The 15577-nt window shown below is 31.7% G+C and overlaps 3 pseudogenes; all 3 read right to left on the minus strand.

The window, feature by feature from the left end:
- Positions 1-5713: 5713 nt before the first annotated feature.
- Positions 5714-6951, minus strand: LOC149880225 (uncharacterized; annotated as a pseudogene).
- A 1794-nt stretch (positions 6952-8745) lies between these two features.
- Positions 8746-10376, minus strand: LOC149880226 (uncharacterized; annotated as a pseudogene).
- A 1940-nt stretch (positions 10377-12316) lies between these two features.
- The window catches only part of LOC149880227 (uncharacterized), a 50363-nt pseudogene continuing 47102 nt past the window's right edge, over positions 12317-15577 (minus strand).

The following is a 15577-nucleotide window of genomic DNA, read 5'->3' on the forward strand; positions in this document are numbered from 1 at the left end:
ACCAATAAGTTCATCTATGCTATCGGCATGTTTGTGTGTACTCGTTGCAGGTTGCTTGGCTTTTTGTCTTGTTGGCTTTCTGTCATGTAAAAGTCGCCCGCTAGCATATGAATATTATCCGGTACCGTCCTATCTTTTAGCGCCTTACTGATGATCGTCCACAGCTTTTCTCTCTCTTTTTGTCTTTTTACACTTTCTCCTGAAGGAGCATACAAGTTTGTAGGCGGTAGAGTGTGTCCGCTTTTATCTTTATCTAGTATTTTGTTGTTTTTGTTTTGGTTATGGTGCTGTCTTCAATTACGTTTTTGTTTCTGAAATATATTGCTGTTCCGCCGGCGTTTTTATACCAGGGGGGAACAATACTTTTCCGAGCCAGAGTTTTTTTATTTCATGGTATAAGTCCTAGGGTAATGTGTGTTTCCTGCAGTGATATGATGTCGTTTTCTGAGTTCCATATGTTGTTTAGGATATCTCAATCTTTTTCTGCTTCTCATTCTCGATGTGTTCATCGACATGATTTTTGTAATCTTTTTTGAACTTGGTTTTGTTTTTGTTTCTGAACTCGTTGTCAAGGGTGTTGGGTTTAGTCTCCGAATGTCTTCAGTTAGTGTTTAATTAGTTATTTCAGTGGTCATTTATAATTGATATACAGTAGCGTCCAAAAGTAATTGGACAAACACCTTTTTGGTTATATTTTCTCATCGAGTCAACATTTTTAAATGAAATTTTGCATAAGCATGTCAAATTATACTACAATTATAAAAAATAAAACAAAAATTCCCTTTTGGGAGTAATTACTTAAAATTTTGCTAAAAGAATGGAAATGACTGGCTCAAAAGTAATTGGACAAACTAAATATGTCGTTTAAAAAAAAAATTTTCTCAACAAAGGATAAATTTTCAGCATTTTTTATGAAGATTTCTGTTAAATAATATATATAATATTACATAGTGTTATATTCTGTTACATAATGTATATAATCTGAGCATAATCCTAGTACTTCGTTGGAAAACCTTTTGCCGCAACGACAGCATTACATCTACGTGGCATTGAATCAACCAAATTAATTAAAACATCAATTGGTATTTCCTCCCAAGTGCGCTTAATCAACTCAAACAAATCATGCTGATTAGATGGTTTCCGAACACTAATTTTTCTCTCAATATGTTCCCAAAGATGTTCGATTGGGTTCAGGTCCGGAGATTGTGACGGCCATTCCAAGATACGAACTTTCTTTTGAGCTAAAAAATCCATGACTAGCTTGGAAGTGTGTTTTGGATCATTATCGTGTTGGAAAATCCAACCACGCAACATTTTGTTATTTGCATGTGGCAGCATTATATCTTTGATTATTCCTTTATACATGTTTTGGTCCATAATGCCTTGAACTCGATAGATTGGACCTACTCCATCACGGCTAAAACATGACCAAACCATAATTGAACCACCACCATGCTTTACTGTAGGAACTTGGTACTTAACATCATTTCGAAGACCTTTTGGACGTCGAACATATTTAATACCATCAGAACCAAACATATTAAACTTTGACTCATCACTCCATAGTATTTTTGACCATTGGTTTGCTGTCCAACTTAGATGCTCTTTAGCGAATTTTAACCGTGCTCTACGATTTTTTGCAGAAATAAAAGGTTTTTTAACAGGACGACGGCCAAAAAGGTTGTTTTGTCTTAAGCGACGCTTTACTGTTGCATAAGAGCAAGAAATTTGATGGGACTGAGTAAGTTCTCTATGAATTTCTTTAGCACTCTTGCGCGGATCTGCCTTTGACGATCTTACTACAACATTATCTTGGCGAAAAGTTGTTGATTTCGGGCGTCCTGACTTTGTTGATACTTGGAAGTGACTCCGTTGTTGAAAAACTTTTAATGTATAACCAACTGTTGATCGTGGAATATTCATATCTATTGAAATTTGTCGCACAGTCTTACCGTTATTAAATGCTTGTACAATCAACTTTTTCACTGCCTCGCTTAAATATTTATTATGTCCCATTACAAATTTTTGATCATTGAATGTTTTTATAAAAATCTGCCTTCAGAAAAAGAAGTTAAAATAGTCTAAGTTATATCAACATTGTTAGAGTTTAGTTTGTCCAATTACTTTTGAGCCAATCATTTCCATTCTTTTAGCAAAATTTTGAGTAATTACTCCCAAAAGGGAATTTTTGTTTTGTTTTTCATAATTTTAGTATAATTTGACACGCTTACACGAAATTTCATTTAAAAATCTTTACTTAATGAGAAAATATAACAAAAATGGTGTTTGTCCAATTACTTTTGGACGCTACTGTAGCTCGTGCACGTTCCTAAATCATATGCGGTTTCTTTTTGGCTCGTTTTGGTTTTCAGTATCGGGTTTCTTGTTTTTAACGGTGTTCCTGTTCGTTAGTATTTGTTGTTCTTATTCGTCAGGTTATCTGTTTCCATAAGGTGTTTGGTAGGGAGGAATTTTTCAAGGGTGGGTCTTTTACGGAGTTCATTTTGTCACAAGTTATGTACGTTGGTATTGCCTTAGAGGTTTTCAGCGCTTTAGGTTTTGGGTCCATGTCCATGAGTCTGTTTTTTGTTTTGTGATGATTGCGATGTGGAACTAAGATGGCTGCTTTATTTTCTCTTTTGGGTTAAAAGGCTTTTCCTGCATGTAAGTGGTGGTGTCTGTTGTAAGTTTTATATTATTATTATTTTTTTTGGTTGGGGTGTTTTAGATTCTTTTCTGAGATTGACTACAGTCCGGTAGACTACAGGATATATCGAATATACTGAAGTATATTCGATACATCCTGTAGTCTACCGGACTGTAAGTTGTAGTATAGAAAATTCTTTGGTGGATCTTTTATTTCATGGCTTTTTCGTCATCGATTCTGGAAGTTAGTGATTTGCTTGCTGTATTCGTTTGCTTTTTTTTTTAAACCTCAGTGAAGAAGAGCTTAGTTTGTTATTTGGTTTTATTTCGCCGTTTGCTCATTTTAAATATTGCTAGGATTTCTATAACCTTTTTTGTTTTTTGTTTTTGTAGCTATGTAACTACTTCAGCATTTTTGTCAAAAGAAATCTGGCGAAAAACACTCTTCAACAAAACTTCGGCCTTTTAGACTTATAACGATATACAGCTGTATATCCACAAATTCTCCATAAATAAAGTTACTTAGAGCGGTAGGTTTTTGCTGTTTGTTTTTGTTGGGGCTCTCTACAATGAGATATATAGAAAAAAAAACCGTTCTTTGCTGTAAACAAAAAAACAGCAGTTAATGTCAGTTAAAAAAAGCAATAAAGTTTTTCCGAAGTTCTCTTTGAGTAGATAATTTTGTTTCGCTAAGCATTAAAAATATATCTGTGTAGTCAAATTTATTAGTGCAATTGTTCTACATAAAAATACTACAGTTAATCTCAGTGAATACGCCGAGAAACGATTTACTTTTTTGGCGGTTACAGAACCCGTTTGTTGTCACCACCGAGTGACTCGCAACGGTTTTATATACAGATTTGCCATATTATATAATATATAACAGCGGGTACTTCACCATGACCTTATAAAAGTTTCATACATCCCCTGAGCTTTTACACTCAAGGGATATATTTGTATGGTTTTTTATGTTTCTTTTAGTTAAAAGTAAAAACGAGATTTTTAATTTCATATTTTAGATTAAGGCACTCTCGACTTATAAGAAAGTTAACTTGGGTAGCTTTCCCTCAAAAAGTCTTGCTATTAGAGATTTTTGGACACTTTTACGAAAGTAAAAATATTACTTCGTATTATTTTCCAGAAAACTTTAATGTTTTACGGAACACTACAGAACTTTTTTCCAAACTGTTGCTTGTGGTGTGGGAAGTTGATAGTAAAATAAATCTGAGGGGAGAGAAATTTTGTTAGTTTCAAAATTAAAAGGGATTCTTCATTACTTGCGCTTCAGAGAACAAAGTTTTAAAAAAATTTGAGCTGCTGTAGATTTAAATTCCATACTACAAACCAAAAATAGTCACCGAAAATTCATGTGATTGTCCAATGTATAGATCAAACCAACTCGTGAATTAGTGAGAGCGAAAATATCTCGTATAAATGTTGTTTGCTCATACTATTATTACATTAAGAACAAATACGTAGATGACGAAAGAAAACGGATTGAGTAAAAATGAAAATTTTCCTGTAAATTATTCAGTTTTCCTAAAACACTCAGCTTCGGAACATTGATATTAATATAAGTTTGTCAATTTAAGTATAAGGAAATCTAAGTAGATTCATTTTTGCTAAATTCTTTTTAAAAAAGTAATGGATAGTCTAGGCGAGGAACAAGGTATAATAATGAATATAATAATGAATAGGATGGCTTTTGTTGCTAGGTGAAGTAAACACTCGGTTTTGATCTAATGATTTGGCAAACATGCGATACAAGGTCGACAGAGTGGAGTATGCGAGATATTTGTTCACGGGATTTCGTTTTGAAGAAACCGAATCTGCTCTCCATTGTGGCAAGTTGACATTTTTTTCAGTGTTAGAAAAAAACTTCTATTTTAAAAACAAGCACGAAAACTTTTATTTTCCTTTTAGTTTTTCCGACACCAGGTTTAGCTACAATTCGACGCTAAAGTTATCCATGGAGACGTTCATGCTTGAGAGAACCGAATGTTTAAAACGTTCTATATTAGCCAAGCAAATAAACCTTGAGTTTTAATGTGGACAAGTGAGTGCAACAAACATTGAGTTGTTGGAGTATTTAAATTCAAAGAAACCGCACGCAATTGGTTGGTCCAACCTAATGGATTATTTCACCAGAGAGGATTTAATAAAAATGAGTAAGCGCGTTGCCGTAACAGAAACCGTTCAGTATTTTTATGTCATGAATTGGGTAAAGTACGTAAAAGGTGCTTCAATTATGGATTTCGATTTAGAATCAATGAAATCGTTGATTGGGGCTTCACTTAACAACTTTTTAAGCAAACATCTTAGTAATAGAATACTAAATTCTAACTTTGCACAGATTTGGGATTATCAAGTCAACGTTTACAGTATAATGAACGTTACTGAAGCAGATCTTAGTAGAAAATGCATAGAAAATTATCTTGTTTATAATTTTAAAGATGTAGCAGAGTTCAAAGCTTTTGGAGATCATGCCCAATTGCAACGACCTGAAACAACTTGTTTCGGACGTTTTAAAATGTTTTAAATGCTTCGCTTATTTCACTAAAAAGTCTCTTTTTCATAATAACGTTATTTTAAGATATAAATCTTTGTTTTTTCTTTTTCGAATATTGTGGTATATACACTGCAGGCCAAAAGTTTCCGGACACTTGGGTTTTGTTTAATTTTTTAATTAATACTCTCATTACTATTTCAAAAAAATTCAAATATATTTATTTTATAAAAGATACATATAGTTACTATTTAAGAAAAAAAAAAGACAAAAATGAAGTAAAAAAAGTACTAACAACACTATTATTATTAAACCGTCAAAAGATATTCTATGAGCTTTTATCATCTTTTTTGCGATCCGTAGCATCCTATTTATTACTTTATTTATTATTTCTGGCGCAATTGATTAACAGGATTCTTCTTATATCTGCCACAGGTGCTCTTTGGATGTTGGGGATTTTTGTCTGACCTTTCTGTCCAATACTTCCCACAGTAACTCTATTGGGTTCAAATCTGGCGATTGGGCCGGCCAGGTCATGTTTTTGAGGACACCATTATTCTCTTATTCCTTTATATAGTTCTTGCATAAATTTGAGGTTTCTTTAGGGTCATTGTCCTGCATAAAAACAAAACCACGACCAATAGTTCTTAAGCCAGAAGGTATAGCATTTTTTTCTACAATTGTTTTATATTGTTCTTTTTTCATAATACCCTCAATTTTAACTAGGTCACCTACACCAGCTGAAGAAAAACATCCCCATAACTGACCCAACACCATGCTTGATTGTCGGCACTAAACACTCTGGGATCATTTTTTCTTTTGTTGTTCTTCTGATGCAAATTCTACGTCTTTGCCCAAACAGTTCAAATTTGGACTCGTCGGTCCCTAGTACGTTTCTATAGTCTTCTTTTGTCCAATTTTGGTAGTCTACAGCCCATTGTAACCTTTTCTTTTTATTGATAAAAAATATACAAAATATACTCTAGCAATTAATAACATACCTGTGGCTAAACCAAATTGCATTTCCAAATCTGCAAGAAGTGAATTTTCTTTATTTACTTTAGCTACTAAAATTAAATGAGCTCTTAATGTAACCATAGATATATTTTGAAAAAAAATATGAAACTAGATATTTTAAAGTAACATAAAGGAGTCTGCAGGTAAGCCCCAATCTTTATATTCATCAGAATCAGCAGATGATTGCTCAGTAACAAGCAAAAATTTAATATCTCCTTCTATGAAGTTATTGTTTATTTAGTAGGAATATTTTAGGAAACAAATACCAATACTAAAATTTGGTAGTTTATAATGTAAGTATATCTATAAAAAGTAGTTCTAACTGAAAATATAAAAATCAAAACTTTTGGAAAGAACTCAAATAGACAATATCCATAAGACTAAAATATGTCATGAAAAAATGCCTTAGCACTGTCATCTTTAAACATGGTGTCAGTAGAAACACCATCACAAGTATATTTCTCCAGATCTTTCATTTTGGTTTTTAAATCCTTTTCAGATCCCCTAGCATAAAGCTTGACTTCATAGTTGATGTTATTGATTTTTAAAGTAACAACATCACCCTTAAATGAAGAAATAGAACAAAGATATTATGATTGCTTTTGTGCAACAAACAATAAGAAAAATTAGAAAAGCAAGCATACTTTCTTCAGCCACATTCTCTTATGAAGAGATATTGATTTCAAAACTGTAGAGCTAAAGTAAACAGGCTCTAAGAACTATTTCAGCCCTAAGAACCAAAAAAGGAAGAAGTCGGTTGACCCTTCTTGACCCAGGTACATATTTATAATAACTGTTTTTTTGCTAAAAATTACAATAAAAAAAACTTTTTTAACAAACAACCTTGCCACAGACACTTACATGAACATATATGTATGTTATAACCTTACAAAAAACTACCAGTCTAAATTGTCTTTAGTAAACATTTAAACAAGCATTCATTAGGATGACAAACAAACTCAAATTATAAAACAAAAATATTAAAATGTATATACTTAATTAAAGTACAAATAAATCGTGTTCAAATACTAAATTAATCGTGTACAAATAGGTGTTACAAGTTCCACATTAAAATTTATATATTCAAATAAGGTACAAATTAATCATGTTCAAATGAAGATATCATAGGAACAACAATATGTAAATTAACCTTATCAGGTACAGGGAATAACAGGCATCTAGTGATAAATGATGCAATAGGAATTGAATGAACCTCCTCTGTTTCCATTACACTAATAAAAGACTCAGAAATATAAGAACAAATTATTATTTCTGCAGTAGATAGATCAACAAAATTGAAAAGATCAATTACAGTATTTACAGGTTTTAAAACAGAAACATTTGCAATACTAACTTCACCATGTAAAAATGACAAAATTTTGCCATGCTTAAAATAATTATGCTCACGATACTGCACAATACAGCTAACTGAAGAACAACTTTTGTTACACTGAAATGAATGATAGCATTGATTATTGATTATGACTCTATGTGCATCTAAAATCTGAGTTTCATTGTATGACAAAGAAGTCAGGTTTATTACATTCTTTAACTTAGTTAAAAGAGATGGAGAAAGATTTGCATTATTTATGTAGGTTGATATTGATTTTACTAAGGCAATCTTTGAACAAACTTGTAATTAGTGAACTTTAGTACCTTTCATATAAGTTTTGATTAAATGATTTTTTGACTCAAAACTAAACATGGAAGAATAAGAAAGAGCACCAAACTTTGAAACATGCCTAGGAATATACGAGAATAAGTGTACATTTATTGTCGCAAAATTAGAAGGATAAAAAAAACTCATATGTGAATAAAAATACTGAACACAGGTTTCCAACTTATCAATCAAATTCCGTGAATTTACATTGTTAGCAAAATGACATGACATAATTAGAGACAGAATAATAAGCAAGCATATTTTTGAAGTCATGTGCTTTCCACATTTTCATATTAGTTAAAGGTGGAGACCTTGGAAAATCATGTGGTAATGATATAGTTTTCAAGCATGTTTTAAAAATGTGTGTATTAACTCTGCCACCTAAAAAAAATGGTTTAGTGCGGTATTTAGGGTCAAAAAATGAGCTGAGTAAAGTTGAAGTTATATTTTCATATAACAAATGCATACCATCTATTAAAATATTATCTGGCACTGAAATATAATCTCTCAGTGAGCACTGACCTTTAATTCCAAAAATAGGTTTCTTAACCTGTCTAATAGAGTTTGATTTACTTGCTAATAATGCAATATTACTAAATTCAATTGATGTAATAATAACTGCAGGCTCATATGGGTACACTTGTGCTTTGCCTCTACCAGATCGACGTGCCTTCCAGGATGTTTACAAAACAGGCATCCAAACTCTCAATTGAACTGCGCAACATTCAAAAAATGTGCTTGAGCAGGTAAATCAAATACAGCAGCATAGGGATAGATGATCACAGTCAACCCAGATGGAAGATTAACTTCTTGTCTAAATCTGAACTTTTCAAAAACAGAGGGCATCAAAGAATCCCAATTAGGTTTACCAGTGCATTTGCAAATGACTAAAAACAAAGAATTTTCTAGAAGAGACCTAGCATTGTTTGGCAAGTCTAGTAGAGTTGCCTGCAATGGCCGAAATGACAATTTCTTTTTAAAATAAGGGTTTGCTCCATCTGCAGATATAAGTAAATGTAAATCAAAAATATCAGACGTTAATGTTGGAGCCAAACTTATAACATCTCCAGCACTAACTAGTTCTTGTCGGTATTGAATAATCATAGGCTTATAAACACTTAAAATTAGATCTAACTGCATAAGTAGATTAAACACCACAAACTCATCTGTACTGTTAGGTTCTGTAGGTATTGGTAGATCAAACATTGAAGAATAATCATACACATTTTTTTAAAGAAAACTTGTAATAGACTTCCATGATGTAGGAATATTCTCAATAAAGAGTGCAAGCTAAAAAAACGAATATAATATATATGCTATATGTTGATCAATTATTTAAATGCATACTACAAGTTGATCAAGCAAAAAAAAAAAAAAGATTCTTCGAAGAATGTGAAATACTTTTATCAATTAAAAGTAGCATAGATGTTAAAATCAAATATGTTTTATATGAGAGTATTCTTTAATTTTGTAATTATGAATACCATCATATATTTCAATAATTCATAAATGTGCACTTTGCAGCATTTTTTATAATACCTATAAGAAATTGTCAGCATGTTTAGATTATGGCTGACATGCTATATAATTCTTGCTGGGTAAATAATTAAGCATTCCTCCCTACCATATAGCTACACCTTCTCTTATAGTACACTTTTAAAAATTCATACACCAAAGAATTTATGTTAAATGTAAACATTTAACAATTTGAATTATTTATAGAATCAATGACATGTGTTTTTGATTGATTACATTACATCTAAATTTAAAGGGTACAAATAAGGTCATTTTTTCTATGGTTTGCATTAAAACCATCAACACATGCTGAGGTTTTGAGTCTGATAGCCATAATAGTTCTCTTCTGCTTTGTAGACTCAAGAACTCAGTGAAAAATAACATTTATTTATTTAAATGTTATGATAACATGTAAATAAACAAATATTATTTTTCCTCTGAATTCTTAAGTCTACAAAGCAGAAGAGAATTGTAAGAATATAATTATGTTTACATATTTTTACAAATCCTTACATTGTTACCTCTACATTTTTGTATATATTTATTATTATATATTGGAACTTGAAAAACAATCACCAACTGGTCTACCTTGTAATTGTAGTGCTGGTAGACTACCAGCACTACAATTTACAAAAATATAAAACATACTATTTAAATAATAAACAGGGTTTTTATAACTGAAACAATTTAATCACTCCTTCAATTGAACTGTTGCTAATGCCGGACTGAACTGCATGAAGTGCAATTGAGGCAATAAAAAGAGCTCTTGTCATACTTGTTATTCCTAACTTTTGAGAGGCACAAATATTACTTAAATTATTACTGAGATCTTTTTCTGCATTGTCATCGCCATCGCAAGCACTGGTTTCCGAAGATTCTGGGATAAGTTGGTCTACTTCTTCATCCAAAATTTAGCATTCTATATCACTTTCATTATTAGTCTCGTTATATTCATCGATATGTCTATAAGAGCGCTTTATTGATCTACGTGCAGGTGCCATCCTCTGTAAGATACTTGATAGATAATGAATTGCCTTATTTTAAACAATGAAATATAAGCCTCATAAAAATAAAACGAAAATGTAAGCCTAATAAAGACGACCATAAGCTTCTTAAAACAAAACGACTATCAAACGGAAAAGCTAAACCAAATAAAATGTAAACGTTTTTATAGATTAAACAGGATATACTTGTTATAACAAATGAAATTGAAATTTTTATGACGAAATTGTTAAAAAAGCGCGTTTCTTAATTAATATCAGAGTGAAGTTAAGAAACGTGCTTTTTTTTTCATTTTTGAAAAAAATTATATTTTACAGAATTAACATTAGCAAAACAATTTTTCTGCTTTTACTTACGATCTTACAAATCCTTTAGGATATCCTAAAGGATAGTATAAGAATATTGCCATCCTACAAGACTTAAAAGTTTTCTGAAAGACAGTGAACTAGGGGATCGAAAACATTTATTACATTGGCAAGCTAGGAAGGAGCGGCATCCTAAAGTGCAACAAATTGTCATTGTTGTTGAAAATTAAAAGCAAGGGCGGTGCACCCTGAACAATGTGAACGTAACTCGCTATTTCAGGTATTGAGTATTTAGAGTCCTCTAGCGAATGCCTTGCAGACTTGCCCGAACCTCTCCAGGGAAGACCCAGAAGAACGTCCACCCTGAGTTTGCCTCCCCTTTGAGGAACGGGCGGAAAAAAAAGAAAAGTATCAGTTTAATACAAGTACACCGACCTAGCCAGCTCGCTACCAATCTAAATGATACTGCACTTGATCTTAGCCATTAGGCCGAGAAGCGCTATTTCATCAACATACCATAGGTGTTTTTTGTTACTCATGGTAGTTAAGAGCTATTGTCTGAGAAATGTAGACAAAGTCTGGAAGTGATGTCTTCAAATTGTACTCATTTTTAGATATTTTGTAAAAGACAATGAAAGTAGACCACTGGTAATTTTTTTTCTAAAATTTTTATCAATCTCGAAGATATTGGGTCCCAAAATTTGGCCCGTTTTGAGAAAATTTTGCGCATTGAGTGCAATTGCTACTTTGAGGAGTAGTCTTAGCAACATGAATATGACAGAAACATTTCTTTTTAATTTTTTTACTAATCTGGGTAGATTTCTACAGTAAAAGTAAAAATTCAACAAGATTACATTTTCAGTTGTCTAGAAATCGTGGTCCGAAACCACAACATTTGAAATTTTACCCTAACTTTGAGCTCTAATATCTCTTAAGGCCAATACTTGTACGTAGTTTTTTTAGGTGTTTTTGAAAGACACTATGACATACATTGACTTTTTGGAACAAAAACCATGTGCATGCAAGGACCTGGGAAGAAGCAACCTGCCAAAAATCACTTTTTGCGTTCAACGCGCTTTGATAGATTACCCATAACAACCGTGGCCTTAGGTCCACCATGAACAGTATAAGTTATTTATTTTCCTTAAATATGCATCTTCAAATATCTGAAAAAAAATCTATGTGCTCGGGTGATAAAAAGCCTATAGATGTCCTAGAAGTAGCCTTATTTTGCCAATTTTTTAACTAAAAAAATACCCTAGCAACGAAATAGATATACTTAGCAACGGATACTTTACAGTCTTATTAATTAGTACTGCTATTAAAAATTTTAACATGATACTTTTTTGTAAAGGAACTGTACAAGAGAACTTGAAAAAAAATTATTTTTCTTTTTAATTTTATCAATGAAAGAACTGTACAAGATAACTTGAACAAAAAAAATTTTTTTTTAACTTTATCAATGAAAGAAAGAACCATTAGACTTCAAGATCGTTTTTTCCGTTTAAAACTGATGGGAAATACAGTTTTCTAAGAATTAAGAAAAATATATAATAAATTTATTAATGGCCGATCTGAATCTCCACGTTGTCAATATCGTCTTTTTAGAGTGAATAACCACCACTTTCATTAGTTGGTGTTGGTGCATCAATCTTATAAACAACGTCAAGAGACGAACATTGGAGAATAAGGTAAGTATGGGTATTAAGGCCCACCTTTGTCGAATGCGCGGTAAAGAAATGCTGATTTTTTTTTGCTGCCAGTGATAAAACCAGATAACTCTAATATTTTAATGTCGAAAAAAAGTTTCACAATTTATTTTTTCCCTAACTTTGGATTAGTGGGCCTTATTTTCGCCGGGCCTTAATACCCATACTTACCTTATTTTCTTTGGTTGGCCACTTGAAGCAGTTCTTTCCAGGTGTAACAGACAATTCCATACAAGAAACATATATTCCATTATCATTGACCTAATGGTTGAGGTAAAGTAACGTCTAATCATTGCTGCTTCCTAAATATTCCTTGATATTAGTTAATATGGTTAATAAACCAATAATTTTGTAATAGATCTCAATACACAAAAATACAATATTGTAGTGTTAAAACTTCTAACATTTTTAATTATTGCAGGATACCATTGCATAAAGTATAGAACAATAATCCAATCACCAATTTGAAAATCAGCTGCTAACTCCTTTGCAATCAACTGAATATCGCTGTTTAAATCATCTTTTTCGTTTTCAGGTGCATCTTTCATATCAACAGTTTCATCAATCACATCATCAGTTAAGTTAACCTCTTCACAAAAAGTGGTTGCCAACCTTCCTGTTCTTTTTTGCTTACTCCATCTAAAAAATTACACTTGAAGGATAAAGGAAATTGCTAAATGTTTATCTCAAGTCCCAAGAAAAGAAAAAAATCACATTTTTTAGCATAATTACTTTGGGTATTTGTAAATATACAAGTTCATTTACTTGCCTACAGAATAATGATAGAGTTTGTTGAGTTGTCACATATTCACTTGGCCTTAAAATTGTACTCAGCTGCTGGTGAACTTGCTTTATCTAAAAAGACAGTGGACTTGCTCTAAATGCTCCACACAAAGAGCTAGCCGCTTTTTTTGATTCTTTGATAGTTTCATCTGAAATGATTGTTCTATCTGGAACATATATGTCATCAGCAGGAAAGCAAGACTTTATTGGTGTTGGAGCTGGTTCTAACATGTCAATATTGTTACCTGTAGAAATACATTTTAGGTAGCTGAAGCAAAAGACGGCTCCAACAGGAAGTGATAAATTCTTTTCATTATAAGCAGCAAGGGTGTTCAAAGGGATGGATCTAACTTTTGGTGCTTTTTTACCTATTTGAAATTCATGTCTTGGGTGTTGAAAACTGTTTGTCTGCTTCCAGTCAATACCAAAAGAAAAACGATGGTAATCACATAATGAGTCATAGCGTAAAAGAAAAGCTTGTAGTCGGCTATCAATCAAGGTTTTTTCATTCACTGGTTTTTCGGTAGTAGCTATAAAACAGTAACGTTAGATTTTCCACCTATGGAGTAAGAAATCCTGTTTCTTTTAATAAAAAAGCAAATAATGCTCTAATATTATTTATACCTTTAAAGCTTGTAAATGATTAGTTATGTCAGCAGTTAATTCATTAACTTAAAAGATTCCATCTTTGTTCCAAAACTTAAAAGGACCACAAGAAGTCTTCTCTTTATAAAAAATATGCATTTCTCATAAGGACTGACTTTATTCTTGCTCTCTGACATGTTTTGTTTATTGTTAATTATTTATTGACTAATATTAAAAATATGCAGTTTTTACTAACAAATTTTAATTCTTCTACTGAAAACTACTGAAAAAATTTATATCATGTAACTCAAGCAATGTTCTACCTGATATAATATATTATATTAGATAGAACATTGTATTTATTTATGTATATTTTTTATTTGTTTTTGTTTTAAGTGCTATATGTATTTATTTCAAGTTCTCTTGTACAGTTCCTTTTTAAAAAAGTATCATGTTAAAATTTTTAAAATAGCAGTACTAATTAATAAGACTGTAAAGTATCCGTTGCTAAGTATATCTACTTCTAGGACATCTATAGGCTTTTTATCACCCGAGCACATAGATTTTTTTTCAGATATTTGAAGATGCATATTTAAGGAAAATAAATAACTTATACTGTTCATGGTGGACCTAAGGCCACGGTTGTTATGGGTAATCTATCAAAGCGCGTTGAACGCAAAAAGTGATTTTTGGCAGGTTGCTTCTTCCCAGGTCCTTGCATGCACATGGTTTTTGTTCCAAAAAGTCAATGTATGTCATAGTGTCTTTCAAAAACACCTAAAAAAACTACGTACAAGTATTGGCCTTAAGAGATATTAGAGCTCAAAGTTAGGGTAAAATTTCAAATGTTGTGGTTTCGGACCACGATTTCTAGACAACTGAAAATGTAATCTTGTTGAATTTTTACTTTTACTGTAGAAATCTACCCAGATTAGTAAAAAAATTAAAAAGAAATGTTTCTGTCATATTCATGTTGCTAAGACTACTCCTCAAAGTAGCAATTGCACTCAATGCGCAAAATTTTCTCAAAACGGGCCAAATTTTGGGACCCAATATCTTCGAGATTGATAAAAATTTTAGAAAAAAAATTACCAGTGGTCTACTTTCATTGTCTTTAACAAAATATCTAAAAATGAGTATAATTTGAAGACATCACTTCCAACATTTGGTTTTTTTGCTTACATTGCCCTAGCAATGACCTTTATGTTTATTATGTGAAAGATACAAATGTGTTCTTCATTACTTGTGGTGCAAAAATAAGTTTCAAAGATCTGACAAACATATTTCTAAAAGAAGAAATTTTATGGTTCGGCAGATCGGAGTGTTTATATAAACTCTTATTTTACTTTCTTAAAAAGGTTTTAGCAATTAAAGCTGATAATAGGAATCATAAATCAATATCCAATAAACAAAAATAATGTTGAAACGTAACTTTAAACCAGAAACCATTTTACTCAAATAGTTTTTTTTATTCAATATTTACAGGTTGGTTGTTAAAGTTATAACTAAATAAGCCACAGAATTCCATTTCCCATTAAACGACTGTTTAGGTAGAATTATGTAATGCACAAAAAAATTCTGTTTGGTATCTTCTGTTGGTTGTTAGTTCGTTTCCTAAATATCAGGCCGGGTGAATAAAAATGCTTTTACTCAGTAATTGGTCAGCTTTACGTGAATAAAAACTTCAGCAGTTTTGCAAATATTTTTATTCGCGTAATGGAAAGCAATTTTCTCAGTATTTGCTCAATTTTACGTGAATAAAAATTAAAGAAAAGTTGTTGAAGTTTTTATTCACGCAAAGCTGACCAATTACAAAGTAAAAGCAATTGCTCATTTTTATTCACCCGGC

This window comes from Hydra viridissima, unplaced genomic scaffold, assembly GCF_058129835.1.
Source record: "Hydra viridissima isolate aposymbiotic clone 2 unplaced genomic scaffold, HvirCarnegie_v1 scaffold_13, whole genome shotgun sequence".
In the NCBI taxonomy this organism is placed as follows: domain Eukaryota; kingdom Metazoa; phylum Cnidaria; class Hydrozoa; order Anthoathecata; family Hydridae; genus Hydra; species Hydra viridissima.